This window comes from Tympanuchus pallidicinctus, unplaced genomic scaffold (genome assembly GCF_026119805.1).
Source record: "Tympanuchus pallidicinctus isolate F22 unplaced genomic scaffold, pur_lepc_1.0 scaffold22, whole genome shotgun sequence".
Taxonomy (NCBI): domain Eukaryota; kingdom Metazoa; phylum Chordata; class Aves; order Galliformes; family Phasianidae; genus Tympanuchus; species Tympanuchus pallidicinctus.
In genome coordinates this window covers 13,584,894-13,608,978 of record NW_026294739.1, presented here as the reverse complement: position 1 = coordinate 13,608,978, position 24,085 = coordinate 13,584,894, and the positions used below count along the sequence as shown (strand labels likewise).

Here is a 24,085-nt window from a genome sequence, read left to right as displayed (position 1 = left end):
ACCCAGTTCTTGCAGCTGCCAAAAAAGAAAAGAGAAAGCTATTTAAATTTCTCATAGAACCATTTATCTCTTAAAATATGCCAAGGCAATTTGAGGTGGGGGTGGAGACTCAGCTATTTATCTCAGCAGCTTGATTTTTCTCTTTATGTTTCTAACTGTCAGGGGAAAAAAAACGGTAGGAAGCTATTCTTGGGCTATTATTGATGTATTGTGTTGCCATTATGCAGGATGTCTGCTTTGCTATATACGGAAGGACATTAATAATAGCCATCTTCCCTGCCCCCACCCTCAGTTCCTTTTAGGAAGATGTGGTTTAAACTGGAGCATCTGCCCTGTTCAAATTGCTGCTCCCCCTCCCCTTCCCTCAGTCAGTTCCCAAACTAGTTTTTGGGAACAAGGCTGAAGGAATGAGGAGATAGGTAGAAAAATGGCAAATATAACCTACTTGTGTGCTTGCTCCAGGCAAGTCATTTCCATGCTGTGTACCTGTCTTTCCTTCCCATCCATTGCCCCTAGTCTCATTCCAAGTTCGTCAGTGCAGAAATACCCTTCTTGCCATTTCTGTCTCACAGGGGCTGGCTGGCAGAACGGGCTCAGCAACAGACCTCAGCTTTGTGATTACACAGCATGCACATCCAGGAATGCCGGCTTCCTCGTTGTCTCCTCTAAGCAGGAAAATGTATTCCCATCCCTCCTTACCCTGGGTTTAAAACATTGTTAGGAAACTTGAAAGGCTCAGTCCACTTGTTTAAAGGCTCAGATGCTTGTTGTATTTTTGGAAGCAGAGTGTATGGTGGACAAGAATAGTTTGATATTTGAAAAGTATCCCCACTTGGGCATTCCCCTGAGGTGCGGGAAGTCCTGTCTCCATGGGTCTGTGCCAGAACTGTGACAGCCCAGCGAGCAAAGCCAGCTTGGATAGGAAAAGAACTGGCCAGCCCTATTTCATCTGATAGAAGAGAGGTAGAAACAATGAACATGGTAAGAACTTAAGGGCATAGTTGCTCAAATTTAGTTTGTTTGTGTTTTTTTTTTTTTTCCAGTGGCTACATTTCTGCATTTTGTGCTGATTTTGTTGTACAGAAGCTTTGCTTTTTCAGCATTTCTGATGGCCAGAACCATGTGTTCTTCCATGATGTCTTGCTATGATCCAGAGTTGTTTTGTTTTAGGCACTGAATTCAAACAAAGTAAGAGACTCTTATAAGGCACATGCAGGCTTTAGGACTAGCAAATACAATCATGGTATTTTCCAGTTCTGATACTGGGAAGTTTTCCAAGTATGAATTCAAGGTGGGAAGAAGACCTGCGTTTAGGAATGTGCTTCGTTTTCAAAATAAAAGAGAGACAGACAGTCACTGTTTCTTATTGCTTTTCTATTCTTCCTTGGTGGCAGCTTCTTTACCAACAATAAGGAAAAGCCATCTTAAGAGTCACCTCAGCTAGAGCCCAGCATATCCTCTGCAAACGTTTGCTCTGCTTGCCGTGCTGCTGTAGCATGTGTTTTTTTTACTGCAGCCCTAGGGTGAGGAAATCCTCCCAGTGAACTTGAATCCAGGCCCACCTTTTCCTCTCCATACCCAGTGGTGTGCATCCAGCTGAGGGCTTGATTCTGTCTCTGCAGTGCAAGTATTTCACCAGAAACAGGTGTTTCTGTCTGCCACTAGCCATTGGTTTCTGTGCAGTGATGAAGATCTGCAGGGAAGGAGATGAAGTCCTGCTCTGAGTAGGCTGTCTTTGTGCTGATGTTTCATTCAGGATTATATGAGATAAGAGCATAGCCAAAGGTTGTGGTTTGTGTTTCAGCTTTGTTGAGATGGTACCCAGTGAAAACACAGAACTGAGGCACTTCTTTACATCTGCCAATATCTCAGTGACAGCTCTGTATGGATAGGAAACCTATTCCTACTGGCAAAGGAACATTCTCTGCCTTGTCCTCTGAGCCTGAGTTAGTTCTTTGCTCGACCCATCTAAAATGTAGTATTGCTAATGTGCCAATGACCAAGTAGCAAAGCACTTGACAAGCACCTAAGTAGCACAACCAGAAAGATGAGGAGAAGGCTGTTAACAGTTTCGTTTACAAAAAGTATATTCCTCTTTCTTCACTATGTGCCTTTCTAATTACCTGCAGAGAAATAACCCTGTTACCAAGCAGAGATGGAAATTATGGGAACGATATAGAACAGAAGTGGTTAATTTTGAGCATCTGTTCTCCATTGGGATAAGTAAAGCTTATTCTGTTGGTTAACACACCACCTTGTCTGGTAGATAGCTGCTCAGTACGGAGGTACATGGGTGTATCTCCTTATAAGTCTCAATCTTACCAGATTGTCTTATCTGCTCTCCCTCTGGAGAATTTGAACTAAGTTTTGGTAGAGATACAGGCAGAGCAAAGTTATGCTTGGACTTTCTCTTGATCTTGCTAGACATGATGTGCCTCCATGGGAATTCAGCTTCCTTAAAGGTCCTGTAATTTCCCCAGCCACAGCTTGTATTTTGGACTGCCAGAAAGTCTGGAGAGCAGCTTCCAGGTGCCTATCTTCCAGTCAGTCAACTGAGACCGGGAGTCCTGATTCTCTTGGCTAAATGGCCCATGCAGATCTGTTTAGCTCTCCCAGACTGCAAGGAAGGCATGCCCTTGGAACGTCTTTGCCCTGTGTTGCTTCTGTGCTTTGGCTGTCCCTGCTAACTGCAGACCTGTCTGCCCTGGGGTTCACCGGTGATGTTGTTTATTGGCTGTGTATTAATTCATAGGAGATGATTAGGCCAGGTGCAAGGTGATATTTCAGCTCTATGGTAGCAGTTGGTTTAGCCCTGGAGGCAGAGCAGGTTTTGTGTCATTTCCGTTGTTGCAGCTGGGAGGGGAGCGTGGCTGGTCACACTTCTTGTTCTGCATTGGCAGAGGCTCTCAGAGGTATGGGAAGCATCTTCCTTTGAAATGTGAATCACTAGCCTGGGTATCTGGGCAAGAGAGGGACATTCCCTAGACGTGAGGGGTGCCTTCTTGCTGCAAACTCCATGCCCTCAGACCCTAATGAAGTAACATTACTTGAGCTTTTAGGACTGGTCTCCTATCTGTCAGAGCACAGGGGAAACAGAGTTTTTTCCCCCTTGCTGGGCACAAGCATCCCCCCTAGCCCATGAGGGGCCCAATCCTGTCGTGGGAGTTTTCACAAATCCTGCAGGTTGCTGAGTGCATATCCTATAAGATGCTGAGCACCCTCCCTTCTCACTGAACCCTTCAGGCCACTCGTCTCCTTCACTGACTACTTCAGCAGGGCTTTGAGGGCACTCAGGAAATGCAATCAGCACCTTACAGGATCTGTCTGCTAGGTAATATATGAAGTTTTTCCTCTGGTAACTTGTGTGCATGAATTGAAAACCATGTATTCCAGTTTGTTCTGAGGACAGATACAGCATATACACATTTTCTATATTTATAAATATATATAGATATATATATTTTGTTCTCAGCTAGTTACCTCTTCTAAACTGCAATTTTCAGAGCAACCAGCGTATATTTTTTATTCAACACATAAAATGACTTTTTACTGTAAGAGAATGAAAGCTGTTTTAAGCATGTGTTTTCTGTATTTTTATTATGCATTATCCAATTATATTGAGATGTATTTTCCTCTTTGCTCTGCTCTTTCAGTTGTTATCCTTATTTTATCAGTTATGCTTTTCTAATGTTTTGTAAGGGAAAATAAATATGCAAAATCGCCAGATGCCTTTTTTTCTTTGCAGAAGAAGTATCACAAATGCTTTTTTATTACATTTTACCAATCCAATAAAATCCTTATAAATTTCATTTTTGTTTGCTAGCGTGTGAAATTATTTTTTCAAGTCGAATGGTATTTACTTTCTCTCAAACTCCACCTGCAATTATGCTTCATATCTTCCATCTCTCTCTCTTTTGCATTCAAAAACTCACTGTGTAGCTCCTTAACATACTTAATCCGAGAGCCTCGTTCACTGTTGGGTGCAAAAAAGCATGGCTTGCAATGTGTATCTCTGTAAAGGATGTTGTTTCTAGGCCATCGCTGCAACAAATAACTTGAATTGTTTCTGGTCCTGCCCATTCTGCTTCAAAAACTCTGCTGCTCATCACAGAGCTTGACCTTCGCATCTCCAATGAAAGCATCTGGCACAGCACCAAACCCTCACCAAACGCTTTCCATGACCAAAACATTTCAGGCAATGGGGAATCCAGCGTGTCTCCAGGTAAGCTGATTCTTACCCACTAAATATCTGCAACCTGCTTTTAGCTGCTGTGTCTCTCCACTCTCTATTCCTGCACCTTTTTATAAAGCCCATTTGCTCTCAGAAATTCTTTTCCTGTACAGGGCTATCTTCAGGTGGGATTTGTCTCGATGAACTCCAGCAGCCAAGAATTTGATGTCTGAGGCGGCCCTGCAGCCTTCTGTAGCTTGTGGAGGAGTTCTACCATTCTTCCTTTGAGTGAGAGTCTGGGGTTTGATCAGTCTCTCTGTGGAAGGGACTGTGTTGTTCTGTCTTTAAGGGTCAACTGAGGTGAGTCCTCCATTCATATCAGAAAAAGTACTTTTCTTAAGGCAGTTTTTCATAGAGTTGTAGAAAGATCCCAAGACATACAATGCAACTGAATCCATTCCCCTTTGTCGCTCCTGACAAAATTTAGTGTCTCCTTCAAGACATCCGCAACTGAAGATCCCACAGCCTCCTTTAGCAGCCTGTTCCATAGCTGCATTATCTTCACCACTGGACAGCTTTTCTTCACGTCCAGGCTAAATATTCTTGGTTGCAAATTAAATCTCGTGCTTCCTTTCCTACCTCCAGTGCACATGAAGGCCTTGTTTAGTATTATGTTTTGTCAGGGAATACTTTGTTAGCTCTGGAAGCAGCAGCAGCATCACTCCCAGCTCCCAGGGGACCTTAGGAAGGGCCTGTGTTCTCCCTCAGGAAGGGACGAAGCCTGCAGGCTGTTCCTACAGGACACAGGAGTCCAAAAGGCTTTGTCTTGGCAGTAAAGGGAGCGTGATGTTGTAGGCTTTTAAGTCAGTTCAAACTACTGTATAGCTTTTTCAAACTCAATATTATTACTTCCTTTATAGCACAAGGTATTTTTTCCTAAACTTGTTAGGATGGAAAAGTTCCAGGGATGCGTTGTCCACACACAAATCAAAATGCACTAGTAGGCCAAGGGCCAGAGGCGAAGGCCAAGGGTGGAGAGCTATTAATTTGATCGTTTGGCACTGCTTTTCTTGCAATCAAAGGCAAAGAGAATCCTTTGAAGACAAAGAAAGCCTTGGGAGTGAAGCATATCTAAAGCCCAGGTGCCAAGGCCGGCTGTACGAGGGGTCCAGGGCAGGATGAAGGTGGTGCGGACTATTTGGCAGCCCCACATATTGCTCTTGTTCGTGATATTCTGGTCAAATGATGAAGCAATCCTACAGCTGCTTTTTCTCAACACAATGCCTGTTTCCAACTATTGCAGATTTAACCACCTGGATTTAAACAAAGATGGGCCTTGTATGTTTATCTCAAGGATATCTAGGCTGACGTGCTCTATGACTTCCTCCGTGTCACAAATGGAGTTTCATTACTGAGCAAGGATGACTTCTCCTTCGTAGTGAATTCTGAAGAGGCTGCAGGGGCTCTGTAAACGTCTCAGGGTTTCAAAAGCAGGATGAAACTTGGAAAGCCAAGGGAATATGTCTATTGTGAGTGTCTTAGCAAGCAGTATTGCCATTCTGGCTGAGTTCATGTCTGTTATCTCTAATAGTCTGGAAGAGTCCAGTGCGAGTGTAGGGCTCCCTCTGTGACAAATGGGCCATTCCTCCGATGTCTCTTAGACATCTCCTCGTAGTGGGGTAAACTGGAGATGCCTTTCTTGCTGGCAAAAGACCAACATGAGCCAGACTTCTTGCTTTCAGACAGCTGCAATTGAAGTGGACGGGTGGATGCAATGAGCAGGCTCTTTCACCACCATCAGTTCCTCAGAAAACAGCCAGTTGCTGTTACAGCACAGCACCACCTCCACTGCAAAAACAGGCAGGGAAAGGGGGGAAGAGGAGTTGGGATCAGGCAGAGTTACTGCTGTCACTGTGACCCATCACAACCTGCCAGGACTGTGCAAGACAAAGTGCTGTTCCCCCAGTGACAGAGAGGCTCCCTTCCCAAGGAGCATAGGGAGGAAACCGTAGGGGCTCTCTGCTCCTGGTCTGCTGGACCAAATCCAGATGTTGCTGGTAATGGTGAGTCAAAGCAGGGGAAGCCTACACCTCTTTGGTGCTGACAGTTCTGGGACAAAGGCAATGTTTTATCGATACTGAAGCTAGTTAATGTACACAAGGTCAGTGCTGGAGCGGAGCAGAGCCATAGCAACTGCTTGCAGTGTGCTGTCTGCACCTCCAGCACGGTGTCATCGGGAGATGCACATGACTCTATTTTCCACAAGGTAAGGACAAATACGTAAGGCCAAATATCCCTGCATAGCAGAATGGGCTGCTTTTTTATCTTGCAATATTGTTAATGTTGGACTGGATCTGCTGTCTTAAAGTATAAATATAAAGACGCTGCTAAATCATCACTATTTCAGCAACTAATTAAGGGGTAATGCTCCTGGTGCAGCAGTATATGAGGCAATAGACGGCTTTGGCGGCTGATTAAACGCTGGCACCGAGGCATTTAATTACTGCAAAAGCCAATTACCATGCTCATATTCCAACACCGCGGACATTATTCCTGTTATATGACAGAACAAGCAAAGGCAATAAACTATGCTGTAGTGACATATAGTACAGGACTCTGGGACCTGCGCCCCTCTTTCTAGGATGGGGTCTTGAGCTCCATGGGGAAGCTCAAATGGCAGTCACAGAGTGAAAACTGTTCACGATTTGTATGACTCATTTGGGATCTAGAAACAGCCAAATACTGAGGTTCCTCCCTGTACTTAGGGGCATTTGACCATGTGTAGAAAATAATAATCACGTACTGAGGTAGCAGGTATAGTTCAAGCCTCACCTTAGCATATATAGCATCAGTGAGCAAACCAGGGGCACTGGTGGAAGAGGTCATGCGCAGCCTTTTGTTTTTTTGTTCAGTTTTTGAATTGCAGAAATCATGGTCAGTTGCAAAACACCACATGCCATTCTTCATTGAATTGATTTAAAATCTAGAGTCTGATTTTCATAGGCTTTGAGCTCTCACACTATCCATTTGACTTAACCAGCTCAGCACCTCTTCAAATTAAGGCCTTGCTCTCTTTAACCAGAAATGAATTCTTCCTTTTGAAGGAGTTTCCTAGAGAAATTCTCTTAGAAAATCCTTGGCAAGAAACCTTAGCCAGCCTTGGCATGCAAACCTGCCTCACGCTGGCACTAACAAGCCTCTTATTTAAATGTTGATGAGCTCTTTGCTGCCAGTTAGCAATGGGAAATGCAGTCTGTGTGTTAAACGAGAGCTGGGAATAGCTTCCAAATACCAAAATGTTTGTTAAACTCACGGCCCACCTCTTCCCTCCTTGGGGGTGGGAAGCTTCCCAGCAAATTGGCCCCATTCTGCACAGAAACTGCCAGACAGATCAGACCAGGGATCCCTCTCATTCTATGGCCCACATGAGGCCGATGCCAAGACTGCGGCTTCCCAGGGAGCCCCGCTGTACCGTGTTGTTAGGATCTGCCACAGGGCACGTTCCCCTGACCCCTGTTAATTAGAGATGGTCTCGTGCTTTGAAGGCAGACTCCCCTCGCCATTATGTGCATTTGGGTGTACTTGTTTGCTTTTAACCTTTACTGTTATAGGATGGTCTGATGGCTATTTCCCGTATTGAGAAGTGATGAATCTCACTGCCTAAGCCTTTCTGGAGTCACTTGGTTCAGTATGGGGTTTTATACAAATGCATCAACAAGCTGAGTGGTATATTACATATGTTGATGTATCTCTTTAGTTTGACAGGTGGCACCCCCTAAAATTCAACCAGAGGCTGTGGGAGCAGCTTCTATTTGCTGCCATCCCTCGGAGACCAAATGATTTGTTGCCTCTAAACCAGGAGGTTTAGAGCTGCTTCTAAACCTTCGTATATGGGAGCGCTCCTCGGTCCTTCTGGGACTGTTCCCTTTTGCAGAGAGCCTGAGGTGAGTCAGAGGGCAAGATTCAAATAATAAACACGAAGCCAGGCAGTCCCTCAGTATCCTTGTGTTACCTTTGCTGCCTTCTGAAATCAACATGTTCCCCAGCCAAGGAACATGTAAACTCTTTCGGCTATCATTCACTTTTGGATGGAGCCCAAATGCTCATATACATGATCGTCTGTTCCTTGAGTATTTGAATGAACGAGAAAGGCTTTGTCTGCTATAGATGGCAGTTTTCAGTCCCATTTATGGTACATTATATCAGTCTAAAATAGCCTCTGTAAGGTCCTTAAACTGAACCGCTATCAGATTTACAGCCGCCGCAGAAGAGTTAGCAGGCTGGCTCCAGAGAGCTATGAGCAGTAACCATATTCTCTTGAAATATTTGCTTTCTCTGCAAAGTTGACCTGAGGAAGAATGTGCTGTTCATTCAAAGATTTCACTTTGTTCATTTATTCAGAGAACATCTTCACTGACAGGCACTGCAAAGAGACAAGCTTCAGAGCCGAAAGCTGAAGACATGCTTCTTGTCACTGCAAAGCTGGTGACAGCTGCTCAGACAGGGAGCTTCCTGTGATACATCCACATATGTGCGAGGTAAAACATGGGGGATTTAAGCCATTCAGTACTGTGGGATGAGCAAGGCGGTTCAGCCAAGCACAATCTCCCACTCAAACCTCTGCCCAGAGAAGGACTGGGAACTTGCCTGCAACTCAGCAGAAAAAAACAGCAATTGTGTGCACTTATTTATTTATTTTTTCTCTGCTACCTTGAAGAGCACTTGAATCACATCAGCAAGACTGCAACAACAGGGCCAAAATATGATGTACCATAAACCTCCCTCCCCCAAGAACTTATTCCTAGGTCATTTCCAGCCTCTTAGCCACCTGTGATCTAACGCAGCCTAAGCTATCCCACCTGTGATCCCCACTGGATGCTCCTGGGGGAATGGCAGCTTGTTGTCAGTTGTCCTGGTGATGTTGTGGAAGCCAGTTGAGAGTGGGGCAGTTTTGCTTGATGCTGTGCAGATATGGCCAGTGGCAGCCCATACCCCCACTGAGGTAGGTAGGACACATGGAGAGTGGGCAGTGCTGCCAGTGCAAGCTGCCAGAGCACTGTGTTTATGTGGAACTCTTGGCTTTCATGTAAAATAATCATCACCATAAAAAAATCTGACCCACTCAGTCGGAAATATGATCCCTTAAAGAGACGGAAACCACAAGGTCATTCAAAAAGGCTCATAATTCATATGTATAGCCTTATAACTCTTTTTAAGCCGAAATAATGATGTTTGGAGGCCCAACTCAAGTCTTATGAATTCCTAGAGGCTGACAGTACCAAGTGGGAAAAGGGCAAAATTAGCACATGGGAAGAAAGAGGGTTGCCAAAGGTATGAGAGCAGGTCAGTGGGAGAGCCAGGCCTCCTGCCTCCTTGCCCCAAGTACTAGCCACATTGCCTGGCCTCCTTCCCCAAAGGAAACTAAGAGGCCTTAAAGCAGTCCTAGCTATTTTAGTCTTGTGTTTCCATTTTCCTTTTGATGCTCTTATTTTCGGCACCATGTACATTTCGCAGCATCCTCCTGTTCCCCATAGGATATTATTCCATCTCTGGGGCTTGTGGCCATGATAGTGTGTGCTGATGACAGCTGTGGGAGTTTGCAAGTAGCTTAACATTTGCATGCCATGAATATGCAGCTCTGAGCATGGCCCAGTTCTCTGTGCAGCCATCCTGTGCACGTTTACAAGGGACGGCAGCATCCTGCATATTTCAGGATCCCAGGAGACACCAGTTCCTAGTGCCTTAGGTGACATTTTTGTGTATGCTTGGCTGTTCACAATCACAAACACCTGGAAAACCGGATTTCTGGGAAAACTGCTTGCTTTTAATCAGGGACTTCATGGTCGAGTAGCAATGCTCCCTACCTGAGTCATTTCCAGGATCTGATGTCTGCACGGAACCCTCCCGGCATGCAGTACAGCACTGGCCAAGGGCAGAGCGTGCAAGCTGCTCCTTTCCCTGCTGCACCGACTTCCAGTTTCTGTTTACACCAGCCCAATGTCAAACATCATAGCAGCAGCTCTGGCGGAAGGTGAGTCTGCAAGAACGGAGGTGTCGCTTCCTCTGCTGAGGCCTCTCTAATAACACTGAGATGCTTTTCTAACTAATTAATTAGAGGGCTTTGGCTGAGTCTCGGTAATGATTCCCATCTTCCTGCTGCTGCTCCGCAATCAGCACTATTCGCAGCGCTGTTCAAAGCAGCACTGATGCCATCAGAGCAGAAGGATGAGCAATATGGGGCAGAGGGATGCTTTTTTTTTTTTTGAAGCCAGTGGTACTGTGAGCTGCTTGAGTTCCTGCTCTCTGATGTACTTTCCTGGCAAAGAGGATAAAGGTACAGCAGACAGGTAGCTCCAGCAGGCTTTAGCCCTGGCCAGGGTTGCTGTCTCAAGGGAAGGACTTGTGCGGAGTATAAATAGTTCCCACTCTCAACGGAGGACTGTCCTTAGGGTCCCACTTTCATGTACATCCCATTGACTTGGCAGCTCAGAAAGTAATTGAAGCTGCAGCCTGGAAACTTTGCTCCTGGACCCTGAGTATCAAGATTGGCTCTAGGTAGAAGAGAGCAGCCAGAGTCAGTGCTTCAGCACACCCATTATTTATGCTTTGGTAGCACACAGCCATAGTCCATAGCCTCTCATGCTTGTACTAACCAAAATGTGGGTCCGAATCACTCTAGTCTCAGTAGACAAAGACTACTGCATGACTGTGCTAGACTACACCACGCTATATTGCACAGCTGCATGGCTGGGTGTAGGGCTGATTTCCAGCTATGAAGCCACACTAACTGTTGTTTCTGCTTAATTGCCTGCTTCATCAATTGTCTCTTCATGCCGCAGTGGAAGCCAGCTGCCCCAGCCCTGCCCAGAACTTTATGGCAATGGTGAGGACAAATCCACACCTCAAAGAAAAATGATAAGCACAATAGGAAATAAAAGACAGCAGGAGAAGGCAGCTGTGAGAGCAACAAGTCAGCGCAAAGCAGCAGCCTCAGGAAACTGGCTCTCAAGTGGCTGGGGGTCACTACAAAGTGAGATGTCAGGAAGGATTTGAAGGCAGATACTGTTGTCCTTTTAGGGCTATTCCAGGAATAAACACAAAGAAATACAAGGATACTTTTTTTGAGACGGATACGTGGCATAGAGTAGGTACATTACAAGAAGTGTTGCTTTGTCTTTCCACAAAGGGTTGTTGTGGGCTTTTTCATTACTTCAAATGTCTGTATAGGTACTCCCATTTCAATCCCTGTAGCATAAGCCAAACAGAGGAGATGAAACCAAGGGTTTTTTTGAGAGCTCTATAATTAACAACTGGTCCCCTGAGCAGCAGAAGCAATCAAGCCTGCTTTCCTCCGAATTTGTGCCATATGTGGATTCTTTGCTGTCTAAGAAGGAGTGAATTCACTCTGCTGTCCTTTGCCTGCAGAAGACCCTACTATTTTACTCTGACAAAATGTGCAGGAAACTCATATCTTTAATACCTCTCCCTTGCCTTCCAGTTTGGATGAAGTTGGCAAGGGGGTCCCAAAGCTTCCAGAGAGCTGGAAAGATGGATGGCAGGAAAGAACTGGCAATCAGATAAAAGCAGGTAATGCTATTATGTATAATGCCAAACATGTTGGAGGGAGTGGTGTATATCTGAAAGGAAATAAGTTTGTCACAGTCCCATTTTCCATTATTCCTTCCTGAATAGCCTATAACACTAAATAAAAGATGCACCAGTCTTCAGCTGAAGCTGCTGCATTTATTATGACTCTTCCAGAGACATTCCTGCACCAGGCATTCAAAGAATCACCACATCTTTACAGCCTCCATCCCAAGTGCACCTAGAAAGTAAGCAGAAGTTCAAACACAAAGCGCTGTGATTTCCACCTCGGTGTAATTGAACAACATTAGCAGCGCTTTTGTACTGGCTTGAAGCTTATGTGCTGAATTTGCATCTAATAAGAAGGGCCCTTTTAACGAACAAATAAATAAATAAACGGAGGAAACCTTCTCTTTGAGCTAATTTTAAGCACGTCCATGCTTACAGCTGCTCTTCCCTGATATATCTCAGCCACATCCTGTAGGGGCCAGGGGGACTAAGCTCCCTTCATGCCACAGCAGCTGAAAACAGACCTTTGTTTGTTTTATTTTTAAGGGATTGATAGTAGCTGACTTTCCAGAGCCTCCCTTCATCCTGGTTTCCATTATGAGGCTTATAACACAGGTGGGAACAGGGGAACAGAGCACTTGTAGGGATGCCCAAGCCATATAAAAACCCAGCAAAGAGTTGCAGTTGCAGAGCACAGAGTGTCAAGCTGAGGTTTGCATTTGGCAGCCTGTTCACGTGTTGAGAAAGAAATCCTGGAGTGCTGAGATGTGAGCCCTGGAGTTGTCCCAAACAGGTCTGGCACATGGGGTCACCTTGGGGGGGAGAGGCCCTGATGGGCTGCAGATGTGTTCTGAGACAGCTCCAGGGAGAGGAAACTTGGGAGGGAGCGGGGCAAGGCTCGCCTGTGAGAGCTGTGTTCAGCTGTCAGTGACCTGACAGGTCTGGCCCTGCTTCTGGTGAGGTGGAGAGAGGCAGGGAAGCCTTTTTCCTCCTCTGGGCATGAAGTAAGCCAAGAACTGCTCCTTGTGTTGAGTGCATGGGCTAACCCTTTTCCTTCTCCTCACACACTCTTAGAAGGTGCTGTACATATGCAGAAAGCTGAGATGGCACGCTAGAAAAAGTCTCAGCCCTGTGGCTGCTTGCCTAGAGGGAGACGAAGTGGCACAGGAATGGCTCTTTGATCTTTACTCATAGCTTTTTTTTTTTCCTCCTGCTCAAATTAGAAACTCAGGACTAGTCTAGCTTGGATGATTGTTTCATTTCCTCATTGAAAATTACCCCTTTAGTTCTCATAATTACCTAATCAGCAAAAATCAAACCAATCAATGTTAATTTCAACCCTAATAAATATTCTCTGGTATTCTATACATTTATGTATATCTCAAAACATATCTTACGTTGAAGGAAAAAATGGCTCTGTAAGCCAAGCCAGCTTGGCTCAGCACCAAGTCCAACAAGTGTGCCCACTTCTTGTGAACACGTAGGGAGAGGACAGTGTGTGGCAATGGAAAGTTGAACCATCTCACACCTGGGAATCAGGATGGGAAAGGTCAATACGTAGTGAGAGGTTATCTGTCCCGTGCCCTGCCACTGGATCATAGAATCACTGAAGTTGGGAAAGACCTCTGGGATCATACGATTCAACCATCCTCCTACCACCAGTATTGCCCACAAGACCACATTCCTCAGTGCCACATCTCCACGTTTCTTAAACACCTCCAGGGATGGTGACCTCGCCTTCCCCACCGGCAGCCTGTGCCAGTGCCTCACCACTCTTGCAGAGATTTTTTTCCTAACATCCAACCTGATGGGCCCAACTGGACCCAAATTAGTCCCAGCAGATGTTTGCTTCTCTTCTGTTTTTGAAAGCAGCGCTAGGCTCCAGATTCCACAGTCTCTCAAGCAATCATTTCAGTGCTTAAAATGTGCTCATTAGTTGAGACATTTAGAGGCAGTGCCAAAGTTAAATCTTCCTTGATAAGCTTATTACTTCCTATCCTGCCCACACTGTACTAATAAACTGATCTTCAGCTGGGTTACTTCTTCCTCTGGTGAGTGCACCTGGGGGTTGTGCTATCCAGTGAGAAGTCAGCCTCAGTGGTTGTAGCTGTTATACAAAAGCTGCCCAGTGGTTTCCGAGACCTGATAAACTCAGCAGGCAGCTGATGAATGAGGCCTTCTAAAACCACAGAAAGTCTCAGCTTTTGAAATGATGATGAACAGTGAGGGACTCATGCCTAACTCAACCTGCTCCCTGTGTAAGGCTAGAATGTTTCACTGTGTGTATGCATCTTGGCCATGATGAAAAAGTGAACTTAGGAGTCACGTACTTGCTCTTATTTACTCTAATAAAGGGTGAACGCTTGTTTTTTGGCATTGGTAATAGTGGCAATGTTTAAATTGTAATTGTCTCAAGTTAAGTCTTCTCATCATTGTACCAGATGCTGAGATGCCTCTGGCAATTTATCCCCATTTACACATCATCATGTGTGCCTTCTCTGTTGACTGAAGCCAGTTCCAGTTGCAAGCAACTCTGCTGTGCAGCAAAATGGTGTGTGCTTTGGGCCAGGTTGTGTTTGTGCAGCATCTAACGCAGCGTGCTCCGTTGTAGGTTCACTTCATAGCATGGAGTCAGCTGTGGATGCATGTGAGCCACATGAAGAGGATGAGGCTGGCTTTGCTGGAAAACTGAGGTTTCATATGGGCCTCTAAGTAGCTCCTCTTGCAATGGAAGTCCTTGGGGAGGAGTTGCTCCTTCCTTCAACCTGTCCCTCCTCCCTGCTGTCCTGCATCCCAGGACTGTGGCCAGACCTTCTCATCCTCCAGAGGAGGCTGACATGTGGCTTAGAAGTTGGAAGGGGTTGCATATTTGTGGTTAGCCTAGGCTTGTGCTTTAGAGGATGCTTTGCCCCTGATGACTCTCTGTGGGGCTGCTCTTGAGGATAGATGCGCAGCAGTGTAGCAAAGCAGTGCCAGATTTTTAGATGCTGGCATTTACTGTGGTTTCTGAGGAAGCTCCTTTCCACAAAAGCACACTTTTTTTTTTTTTTTTTTTTTTTTTTTACTTTTTTTTTTTTTTTTTTTTTCCCCTGAGCAGCTCTTGGTGCAGGTAAACTCATCCCTTCCTTGGGCTGCAAGTGGTGAAAAATGTTCCTAATGCCACGTCTGGCAAGTGCAATGAGCAACCGTGGCCTCTCAGCACCCAGCCCCCACGCAGCAGATGGAGCTGAGCAAGAGGGAGTTTTGCGTTGCTTCTTGTCTTTCAAGGAAATAATTCCTGAAGAGGAGGGAGGGCTCCACTCTGGGTAGATAAACAGTCCTGTTGAGCCAGACCTCTCACATTTCTGTTCTTGCAGTACATGAGACAGCGTCCTGGGATTGCACGAAGAGGGCTGTTGAGCTGGTGGGAGCAGAGTGAGAGCCCTAAGCTGCTGCCATGCAACCTGGCTCTCACCCAGCACCTTCATATAGGGTGAGACTTGGCACAGCTGTATGTGAGTGAAGGGAAAGGCTTGCAGCCCATTAGGACACTACATAAGAGCTGAGGATGTGACAGAGCTGCAGGTCTGTCTGGAAGGTTCCCACAGCAGGTGTAAGCAAAGAACAGAGCTGAAACAGTGGGAGCTACTGCACCTAGGTAGGATGGGAGAACTGTGATGGAGATGCCAGCCCAGGAAGAGGATGGGTTGCTGGAGTTCCGCACAAGTCAGGACCCCAACCGCTGATGCTCATCAAATTTTAGAGGCTTCTGGTTCAGAACTATCCAGGAAAAAATTATGGGGTTTTTGTTTTTTTTTTTTTCCCTCTCAGAAACATGGCACAGGAGAGGGAAGGAGAGATGAGATGTGCAAAAAGGGTCTTGGCAGAGCCACAGGAGAAGACCCAGCATGGTTCAGGAGAGGACATACGCTGCTCACTGGGAAAGGCTTGTGGGTGAGTATGGAGTCTCTGACCCTGCCAGCCTCCAGTAGTGGCAGACACCTGCTGCTGATAGGTTTGTTAGCTCAGCCACTCTGCACGCTCAATCCCTGCCACCAGAGCCTTCCATAAGGTGGGAGTTTCCTCCCTTTACTGTGAAAGTGATGGAATCTCCTGGCTGAGATCTGCAAGAACAGTGCCTCTGAATAGTATCTATTGCTCTGTGTACAAAAAGATGACTAAAAGATCCACAGGAACTTCTTCTCTCTCCTCCCTCCCCACTTTCCTGGTTAAACCCCTATTCCTTTTGGGATATTGGACTTTGATTCAGGAAAGCAGCCCCAGGTCCCAAGCAGTATTTGTCCTGGGCACAAGGGCATCAGAAGCAGAGTCATGACTGTCAGCAGAACCGGGAAGCGCAGGCCTGCGTGGTCCCTAGGGGGAAATTATTTGCTGATTGCATCTGTTTCCCAGAAGCATCACTCCAATTTATCCTGGGATTCACGTTTTTTTCCAGCAAATAAGCACCTTGGGAGCTTCATTTCCATCTCAGATGTTAAATTTAGAAGTGGTGCTTCCCCTTCTCCCACCCTCTCCCTGCCCCCTCCCCAATGGCTCCCGTATCTCCCCTCCAGCCCCCACCCTCACCTCCAGCTCTCCCTCTTTGTCGCATTACATAGTAATCTGAGATGCATTGGCCGAGCTCCAGGGAACAGAATGTACTTGGCAGGGAGACGGGTCTTGATGTCTGCAAAATGTCGGGAAATGCAGCCAAGAGCTGCTAACTGGGTCATTAACCTCTAGAAGAAGAGCAAGTTGTGGAGCTGTGCTCTGTCTCCCTTCATCTCGCCAATAAAAATGTCCCAGCAACGAGCGAGGGAAGAAGAGGTTTACAGCTTTAAGTCCTAAGCAGTCAACGCAGCCACCCTCCCTGACCCCCCTTCTCCCTACCCTCTCCCCCAGCGCAGCATTAAAGCTTATAAGTGGCCTTTTAAAAACACAGCGATACCCGCGGAGCTGTCCCTCGGTGCTTGTAAAGAGGCTACTGGAGCAAACCAGTTGCTTCCAGAGGCGTGCTGCTCCTGCACTCGTGGTCAGAGGGGCTCTGAGGAAGGGCCTTTCGGTTGGGTTGCAGCCCTTGTGTGTGGCGGGACAGGGTGCTGCTATCACTCATAGACCTGAGCGTCCCAACCTCTTCGCTGTCCCCGTGAGCCGTGTGTCACATTTCTGGCCACCCCATCACCATGAGTTGCCTTTCTACATTGAGGTGCTCTAGTTGGAAAGAGGTGGCTGGTTTCTCTGTGTGCAGTGAGGTGGGCTGAGGAGGGCGACAAGCACAAACGGCTTAGCCCACATCACCTGGTGCAACTTGAAAGAAAGCAAAGTTGTTTGCTGACTGCACTGAGGTCTCTGGAATCTGGAGGGGGGTGGAAGGCAGGCTGTGGGTCCCCCAGAACTGGGACCCACCGTTGTCTGCCCAGAAGAGGTAGCCAAAGAGTGGGGGAGGGAGCTGCATCTCCCAAAACCTTCCACAACCCATACCAGCTGTTGGTGGAGCAGACTGCAGGACGAAAGTCAGTGTGGTGCTGGATGGGAGAGGGGAAGAAAGCGGTTGCATGGCTGGCCTTCTTCCTCAGAGATGTGTTGTTTCCATCCCTCTCCTCTTCCAGAGCAGGCCGTGCCTCAGGAGATGTTGGCTGGGCTGTCCACAGAACCCCACCACTTACTTCTATGCCTGATGCCATTACATTGGACTTCCGTGGGTTTTTCCACCCAAGTACACCTTCCCTTTGCCCCTAATTCATCCCCCATTATAAAAGCATGTGTAAAATATTCTGTCTAGGCAGAAACAGGGGAAAACACTGCCTTCAAAGCTGTATCTCTCCAGCTGAGCCAGGTGAGACAAGGTGGAAATGAAGCACAGCCTAGGAGTGCATAGGGTCCTGCATAGGGACAGCACGCTGACCTGGAGATGGCATTCGGTGCCATTCCCTGCTCTGTCAGTGCCAATGCACGGGACAACGAGCAGGACACAGGCAGCGCTTTGTGGCGACAACACCGCAGCATGAAGGCACCTGGAGGGCGTCCAGTTGTCAGCAGCCTGGAGAAAGACTGGGACAACCTCGGTGGACGCCGAGGTCCGGCAGCCCTACTCTGCACCGTGACCCCTTCCCGCGCTGCCCGGGGATGCCGCACCGCCGCTCCCCGAGCGCCCTCTGCTGCTGCGCCGGGGCTGGAGCAGGTGCACGGCCGGGGCTCCGGGGCCGCTCCTCCGCCTCGCCTCGCCGCCCTGCGGCCATTTGCAGTGGCAGTAATACCGCCCTCGTCCCCTTCTCCCCCTATCCCACCCTATACCCTAAGAACGGACGAGCGGATAGCTTGGGTCCTTCTGACTTCCCCAGGTGCTTTCTCAGGTTTCCGGGTGCTTTGAGGATTGAGGAACAAATGCCAAAAAAAAAAAAAAAAGCGGGCTCAATTCGCACCTTATCATCTTTGAAAGCCTCCTTAGAAGAGAGATGATTTCTAAGGGAGGAGCTGAGCGAAGGCCCCTTTGAAATCACTGACCCAGATGAAACGACACCCGAGCCCCTGTGCCCGCTGCAGCCGCTACGGCCACACTGCCCTCCTTTCAGCAGCGTTTTGCTCGGAGGAAATGAAAGCATCGGAAAAGGAAACGGGGCTGAAAAGGCTCAGCTCCTAAGCGAGAGGGCTTTTGTTTTCCCATTGTGCTAGCCCAGCTGAGCCTGTGTTGGAGCAGAGCCCTCCTGCAGCTGGGCCCAAAAACAGCAGCCAAAGAGAAACCCCGGCAACCGTCAGTGCAAAAGGAGAGGGATGTGCAGAGCCTGCAGCACTCGGCCTCAGTGGGGAGGAGAGGTGAGGGCTGCTCCTACACATCCGAAGGGTTGCTGGGGCCAAAAGTGTCTTTGGAAAAATGCTGCTGCACATTGGTGATGTGTGATGTGTGTGATGCTTTGCATGTGGAGCTGGAGGTGCATCTGACATTTCTGCCAAAATCCTTCCTCAAAGGCATGCCTAAAACAACTGGGCACTGCAAGAGTGAGCATTGTCCAGAGCAGTGCCCTGCTCGCTCGGTGTTGGCACAGGGACAGCACTGCCTCCTCTTTCAGTAAGTAAGGGGTTAAACTCAGCCTGGCTTCCCCTGGTGCCCTGTTGGGGGAATGGTGTGATGAGTATGCAACCAGTAACAAGGTGCCTCTAGTTGGGAGCCCATTGCTCAGAGGTTGATATAAAAAGGGATTAGTCTGGAGGAGATTGGGGGAGAGGGCAAGGGGTGGCACCACCTGTGTTTGAAGATGTATTCCCTCCCTCTATGTCAGTGATAAACCTGGGGCAAGCAATACTTTGGAGGTGGTGAGGTTGCTTCACGGCTTTTCTTGCCTTTGTTAGGCAGAACAGATCTGCTGGAAGTGTTAAGCAGTGCTTGATGCAAAAGCAGCCCCAGACCCACAGGGATGCTGAACTTTGCCATATACCTACTGCAGCTGGGCTCATGGTCCCCTCTTAGACTCCATCTGCTTGAGCTGAAGGTAGTGGTGTCTGCTGTGACCAGAAGGGCCACCTCTGATGTTGAAGCTGCTGTCAGCCCAGCTGGCACAGCAGAGGTGGCAGAAACCTCTTCCTCTCACTTGGGTGAAGCTGTAGAAGGATGCCTAAGGACTGTGCTTTTCAAGAACCCTGCTGGCCTAACTCTGGAGAGCATGACATGACTGAAGCTGGGGACACAAACTCCAGTGCTTATGGTGATGTATTCGTTCCCAGACTGAGGACCTGTCTCCCTGAATTCTTACTTTAATGAGACTGTGATCACAGAATCATAGAATGGCTTGTTTTGGAAAGGACCGCAAAGATCATCTAGTTCCAGCCTCTTGTCGTGGGCAGGGTTGTCACCCACTAGATCAGGTACCAGATCATAACAAAAGGATTCTGACTGCTAACCCTGCTACTTAACACTGCCACTGCTGCTAATGGCTTTAAGAGCAGAATAACACTGCTGTTGTCATTGCCCTGTCATGCAAATGTCTGTGAGTGAGGGACCCTGCTTTAGCTTTCCAGTCTAATAGCATTTGGTGAATTTTTGATGGCCCTTCTTCCTGGATTTGTCTTATTGCATGAATGTTTTTATAAATTTTTTGAGAGAGGGCTTTTACGCTGCATAATTACTGAGGGGAAAAAGGCTTGATCCTTAACGGCTCCCCAAAGTAAATAAATTAAAAGAACCGGCACTGGAAAATTTCTCTTTATGCTAATGATAGGAGAGACTGATGACTTGGGGCCTCTGAACTCCTGGAGTCAAACAGCATCGCTTCCACTTCCTGAAATGAATTTTTTCTTAGAGGATCTGCATGTGTTTTCTCCAGCTGATTAAGGATCTACAATGTTTTATTCATGCTCAACCCGGGATTATCAGCAGTGTTTTACATTTCAAACCAACCATTGCCAAGACTTCCTCAGCTTAGGGACGCTGAGTGCTTCCTCAGCGCAGCTCGGGGCTATTCCTAGAGAAGGTGGCACAGCTATTACTGCTTGTTACCCTTGCTCACTAACCTCTGTAATGAACTGTACAGCCTTTGCTGGCTCGTTTGCCTTTTTTTTTTTTTCTTCTTTCCCTTTTTAACATTCCCAAAAATCTATGGCAAGTGATCATCTTTGTATGAGTCAGTGCTGAAGCAGTGAAGTGTCAGATTTTATCCAAAGAAGGAGCTGCACATCGGCGCAGGGTGCAGCATTTCTTGGATATACATGAGGATGTCGATAGCCATGTTCAGACATCCACGGCTGGCCAGGCTGTTTCTGCCTGACCTGAGGCTACATGGAGCTCTATGGTGATCGCTTCCATTTCCAAAGTGTCACCATTCCTATGAGCAGAAAATTTCCCAGAGGGTCAGAATGCAGCAAGTTCTGATCACTAAAGAGAGGGAGGGTCCGTTGCATTTGCAAATAATAAAGTCCCAACTGCTGAATCTCACTGAAGTCAGTGGTTGCAACAGCGAGTAATTCAGCTGTCTGAGGGAGAAACATGGAGAAAAGCCCATGTCTCCAGCTGCATGGTTACCACACAGCAAAGAGAGTTATATATTAAAATTGTGAGACTGTTTAAGCGCTCCGTAATTAACTGCTGTCTATTTAACCAGACAGCTAACGCAAGTTAATTCGCTGTCAGTTAGGAGACTTATTAAGCATCCGCAGGTTTTTCTTTTTAACAATTTACTGGTCCATCATTAACTACCCCTAGATTATCTTGTCAAATTGATAATTAAATGCCTCAAAAATTCATTACAGACTCAATATATTAATAGGAATATAATTAAGTAATGTTTGCTTATGCGATCTGGAGTTTATTACCTGCATGCTGATTTATCTCCAAGGCATTTACTAAACCTTAGCTGTAGCCTATTCAGAATCAATACAGGCTCAGGAGTCAATAAACACCACATTAGATGCAAACAAGCTGTTTAATTGGGAGAACGCATTGAAGTTGTCTTCTGGATCTCCTGTGAGTTTGATAAGAGAAGTGTGATCTTCAAAGCACCAGCCAAAACTTGTGGTTGCTACTTTATGGCTGGGTCGGAATAATGCCTGAAGAACCAGCGTGATTTTGTTGCCTGTTTGCATTGGGTTCCATAGTCTGTAGGAAGCTGCCTAAATTGGTCTTTCTGTGCTAGTAAGTTGGTGGAAGGGTAATTCGGAACTTCTATTTTGTATCAAAAGCTGGAGCTAACTCTTCTTGGTCTGCTTGAGAAAGATGACAGCCGAACCATTCCCTTACATCTGTAAGCCCTTGAACTTTGCACATAAGGTGGATTTTTCAGGGACCATAAAAGTCCCTTCATTAACTTTATTAAGTTTGAATTATGGGAAACTTTTATTTTTTAAAACAGGAGGGAAGCAATGCTTCTGCTCCAAGTAACAGAGACGATGGAACAAAACAGCATAGGCCTGCTGTATGCAGAAGTTAAGGGAAACTGTGCACAGCTGTGCCTGAAGACATCGGCTTGCAGTTAAGATACGTTATCACTGGTTACCATCTGCCAGAATTAACCAACCTGCAGCTTGACTATTGATCAAGATAATAAACCTGGGGGGATGTGGCCACCCTTCCTCTGCAGCTGTGTGTGCCTCTTCATGCTGTGGTGTCGGTGGGAGGAGGTGTCTGGACCCCGGGGTGCCCCCAAAGCTGCACCCATCCACAGAGCCATCTCGTGGGGTTTTTGCAAGCTAGAGCTCCAGGTTTGGTTTTGTGGCTTTCTTGATAATTTTGAAGACTGGGGAGTTCCCGTTAAGATGGGCTCAAGCTTGTGTGTACGTGTGTAAGAAATTCATGATTTAAGAATAAATAGTAAGCTGAGTTATTTCAAATCGCAGCATCACAAACCCCATGAAAAGAAACTGTAAAAGGTTAAAGTAGATTCATAGAGTACCTGCGATGGAAATCCCTCACAGGGGTCATCGAATCCAACTCCTGGCTCCACACAGGACTACCTCAAAATGAAACCGTATCAGAGCATAACGGCATTGTAGCAGTCCTCTCCGGGACTTGAGCTTCCCTGTGCTGTTCAGTGGTGTTACAAAACAACTGTATCATCCTCAAGCAGATATTTTGGTGCTCTGTGGTCCTGATTAGGTGAAATTAATGTCTTACGTGCCATATCGACATTTTGGTCATACTTCTACCCCTTGGGAGTGACTATTATTGCTTTGCTGCCCTGCTTTGAGCCATGCTACCCTTTCCAGGAGGAGGCAGAGGAAAGAAGCTGGCAATATATCAGATGGTTTTCCTTTTTCTCCATTGTTAAACTGACATTAATGACAACCAACCTATGATGGAGTGCGTGAATACAGACCAGAATCCAAGACAGCTCTGACATGTGACTGATTTGTGAGCATGCCTCTGGGGTTTGATTTTTAATTTTTTTTTACCTAACTCAGGGATAATTCAGTTTTGGTTTTCACTCTTAAATACAATTGGGCTGTTTTCTTTTCACAACTGGTATAAAAACTGGCATTCTACTATTTGAATTATACGAGAAGCTGGCCAGAACCAAGCTGAGCATGCCTGGAGCAGAGTTCCCAGCAAATGTGTTTGTGTGTGTGCAGCCCTCAGTGTCTGCCAGGTTCTTCTGTAAAGTGTTTATAATACTTAAAATTTAAAAACAAAAAAAAACAAGCTGAATTTTCATCTGAAAAACCTGCAGTTCCAGGGAAGCCTGCTTGCTGAAGGAACAGATATGAGGGCAAAACTGGAGCTGGTATCTACAGGGTGTTTTTCCACGCGTTCTGTGTGTGTGCATCATTCTTCCCTTCGTCTGTCTGGATGCAGAGCCTCGCAGGTCCTGACCAGGAATGCAGAACTGTTGTAAAATTCACACATGCTTGTCTTCTAAGAGCCTTTGCATGGGAAATTTGGTTAGGAAATATTTTCCTGCTTCATCCTTCTCTGAGCTTTACTGGAATTAAAGTTGAACCAAACTTTTCTGAAAACTCTGAAATGCTTCAGTAACTTCTGTTTGTTTTCCTCATGCCTCTGTACTTGGTTTCTGGCAGGGTCTGAAAGCAGCACTGAGTCACTCAGTAAAGAAGCCTATTTTGACAGCATCCCCCTGGCCCAAGCAGGAAGTTCTCAAAGTCTGAAGACATGGAGAGTTCTGGATCTTGCATGGTTAAAACCCAGATGTGCAAACCCTGAGAAGTGCTTAAGCTTTTGGAAATGTTTAGACCATGCAAAACCGGCAGTACCAAGAACTTCATCTGTCACCAGAGTCACCAAAAAGGTGGCTGCAGCACAAATCCCCAAACTTAGAGCCACATTCTTTGAAGTTTTGTACTCTAACATGACTATTTTTAACGAAGAGGAGGGGGACAGCGGGGAGAAGCTCCGTCTTACCAAATCTGCAGGCTCCCTGTGTTCTGAGTCATAGCTGCTGGCTGCACTGACAAAAGCAAGCTTTTTTAATTTGATTTCTATCCTCATTAGTACAGTAGAGGAGGCACAGCAAAGACGGGGACAGCAATAGGATTGTGCAAGCATCAACAAGATGATAAATGGGACCATCAGTTTTCCTTGCTGGGAATAGTAATAAAGAGAAGCCCAACTTCTCTCCCAGATCACAGAGGAGTTTTGCAAGGTAGAAATTGGGCATGGGAAGAGGTTGGGAGGAAGAGGTAGCAAGTTGTTTTTCAGTAGAAGAGAGATATATTTATGAGCATTCAATGTACCACCATTGTTTCTCAGTACAACACCACGCTTGTGTTGCTTTATATACAAGAGGCACTGAAGCAGATCCCTCCGCAAACCATAAATCTGACAAATGGGCATTTCCCAGCAGTGCTTGCGTGTGATGTGATGCTAAGGAAGGCACAGAGGTGGTCACCCCGTGTGAATTC

The 24,085-nt window shown here is 46.5% G+C and overlaps 2 long non-coding RNA genes across 2 annotated transcripts; both read left to right on the top strand.

Annotated features, from left to right (window-relative positions):
• The first annotated feature begins 7,910 nt into the window (after positions 1-7,910).
• On the top strand, positions 7,911-17,821 carry LOC128082034 (uncharacterized). The gene is made up of 5 exons (XR_008207517.1): positions 7,911-8,115; positions 8,592-8,709; positions 10,004-10,202; positions 11,670-11,758; positions 15,575-17,821. It is a non-coding gene; the product is annotated as an uncharacterized LOC128082034 (long non-coding RNA).
• Positions 17,822-18,138: 317 nt separating this feature from the next.
• LOC128082415 (uncharacterized) lies at positions 18,139-21,032 on the top strand. The gene is made up of 2 exons (XR_008207663.1): positions 18,139-18,809; positions 19,091-21,032. It is a non-coding gene; the product is annotated as an uncharacterized LOC128082415 (long non-coding RNA).
• The last annotated feature ends 3,053 nt before the right edge of the window (positions 21,033-24,085 follow it).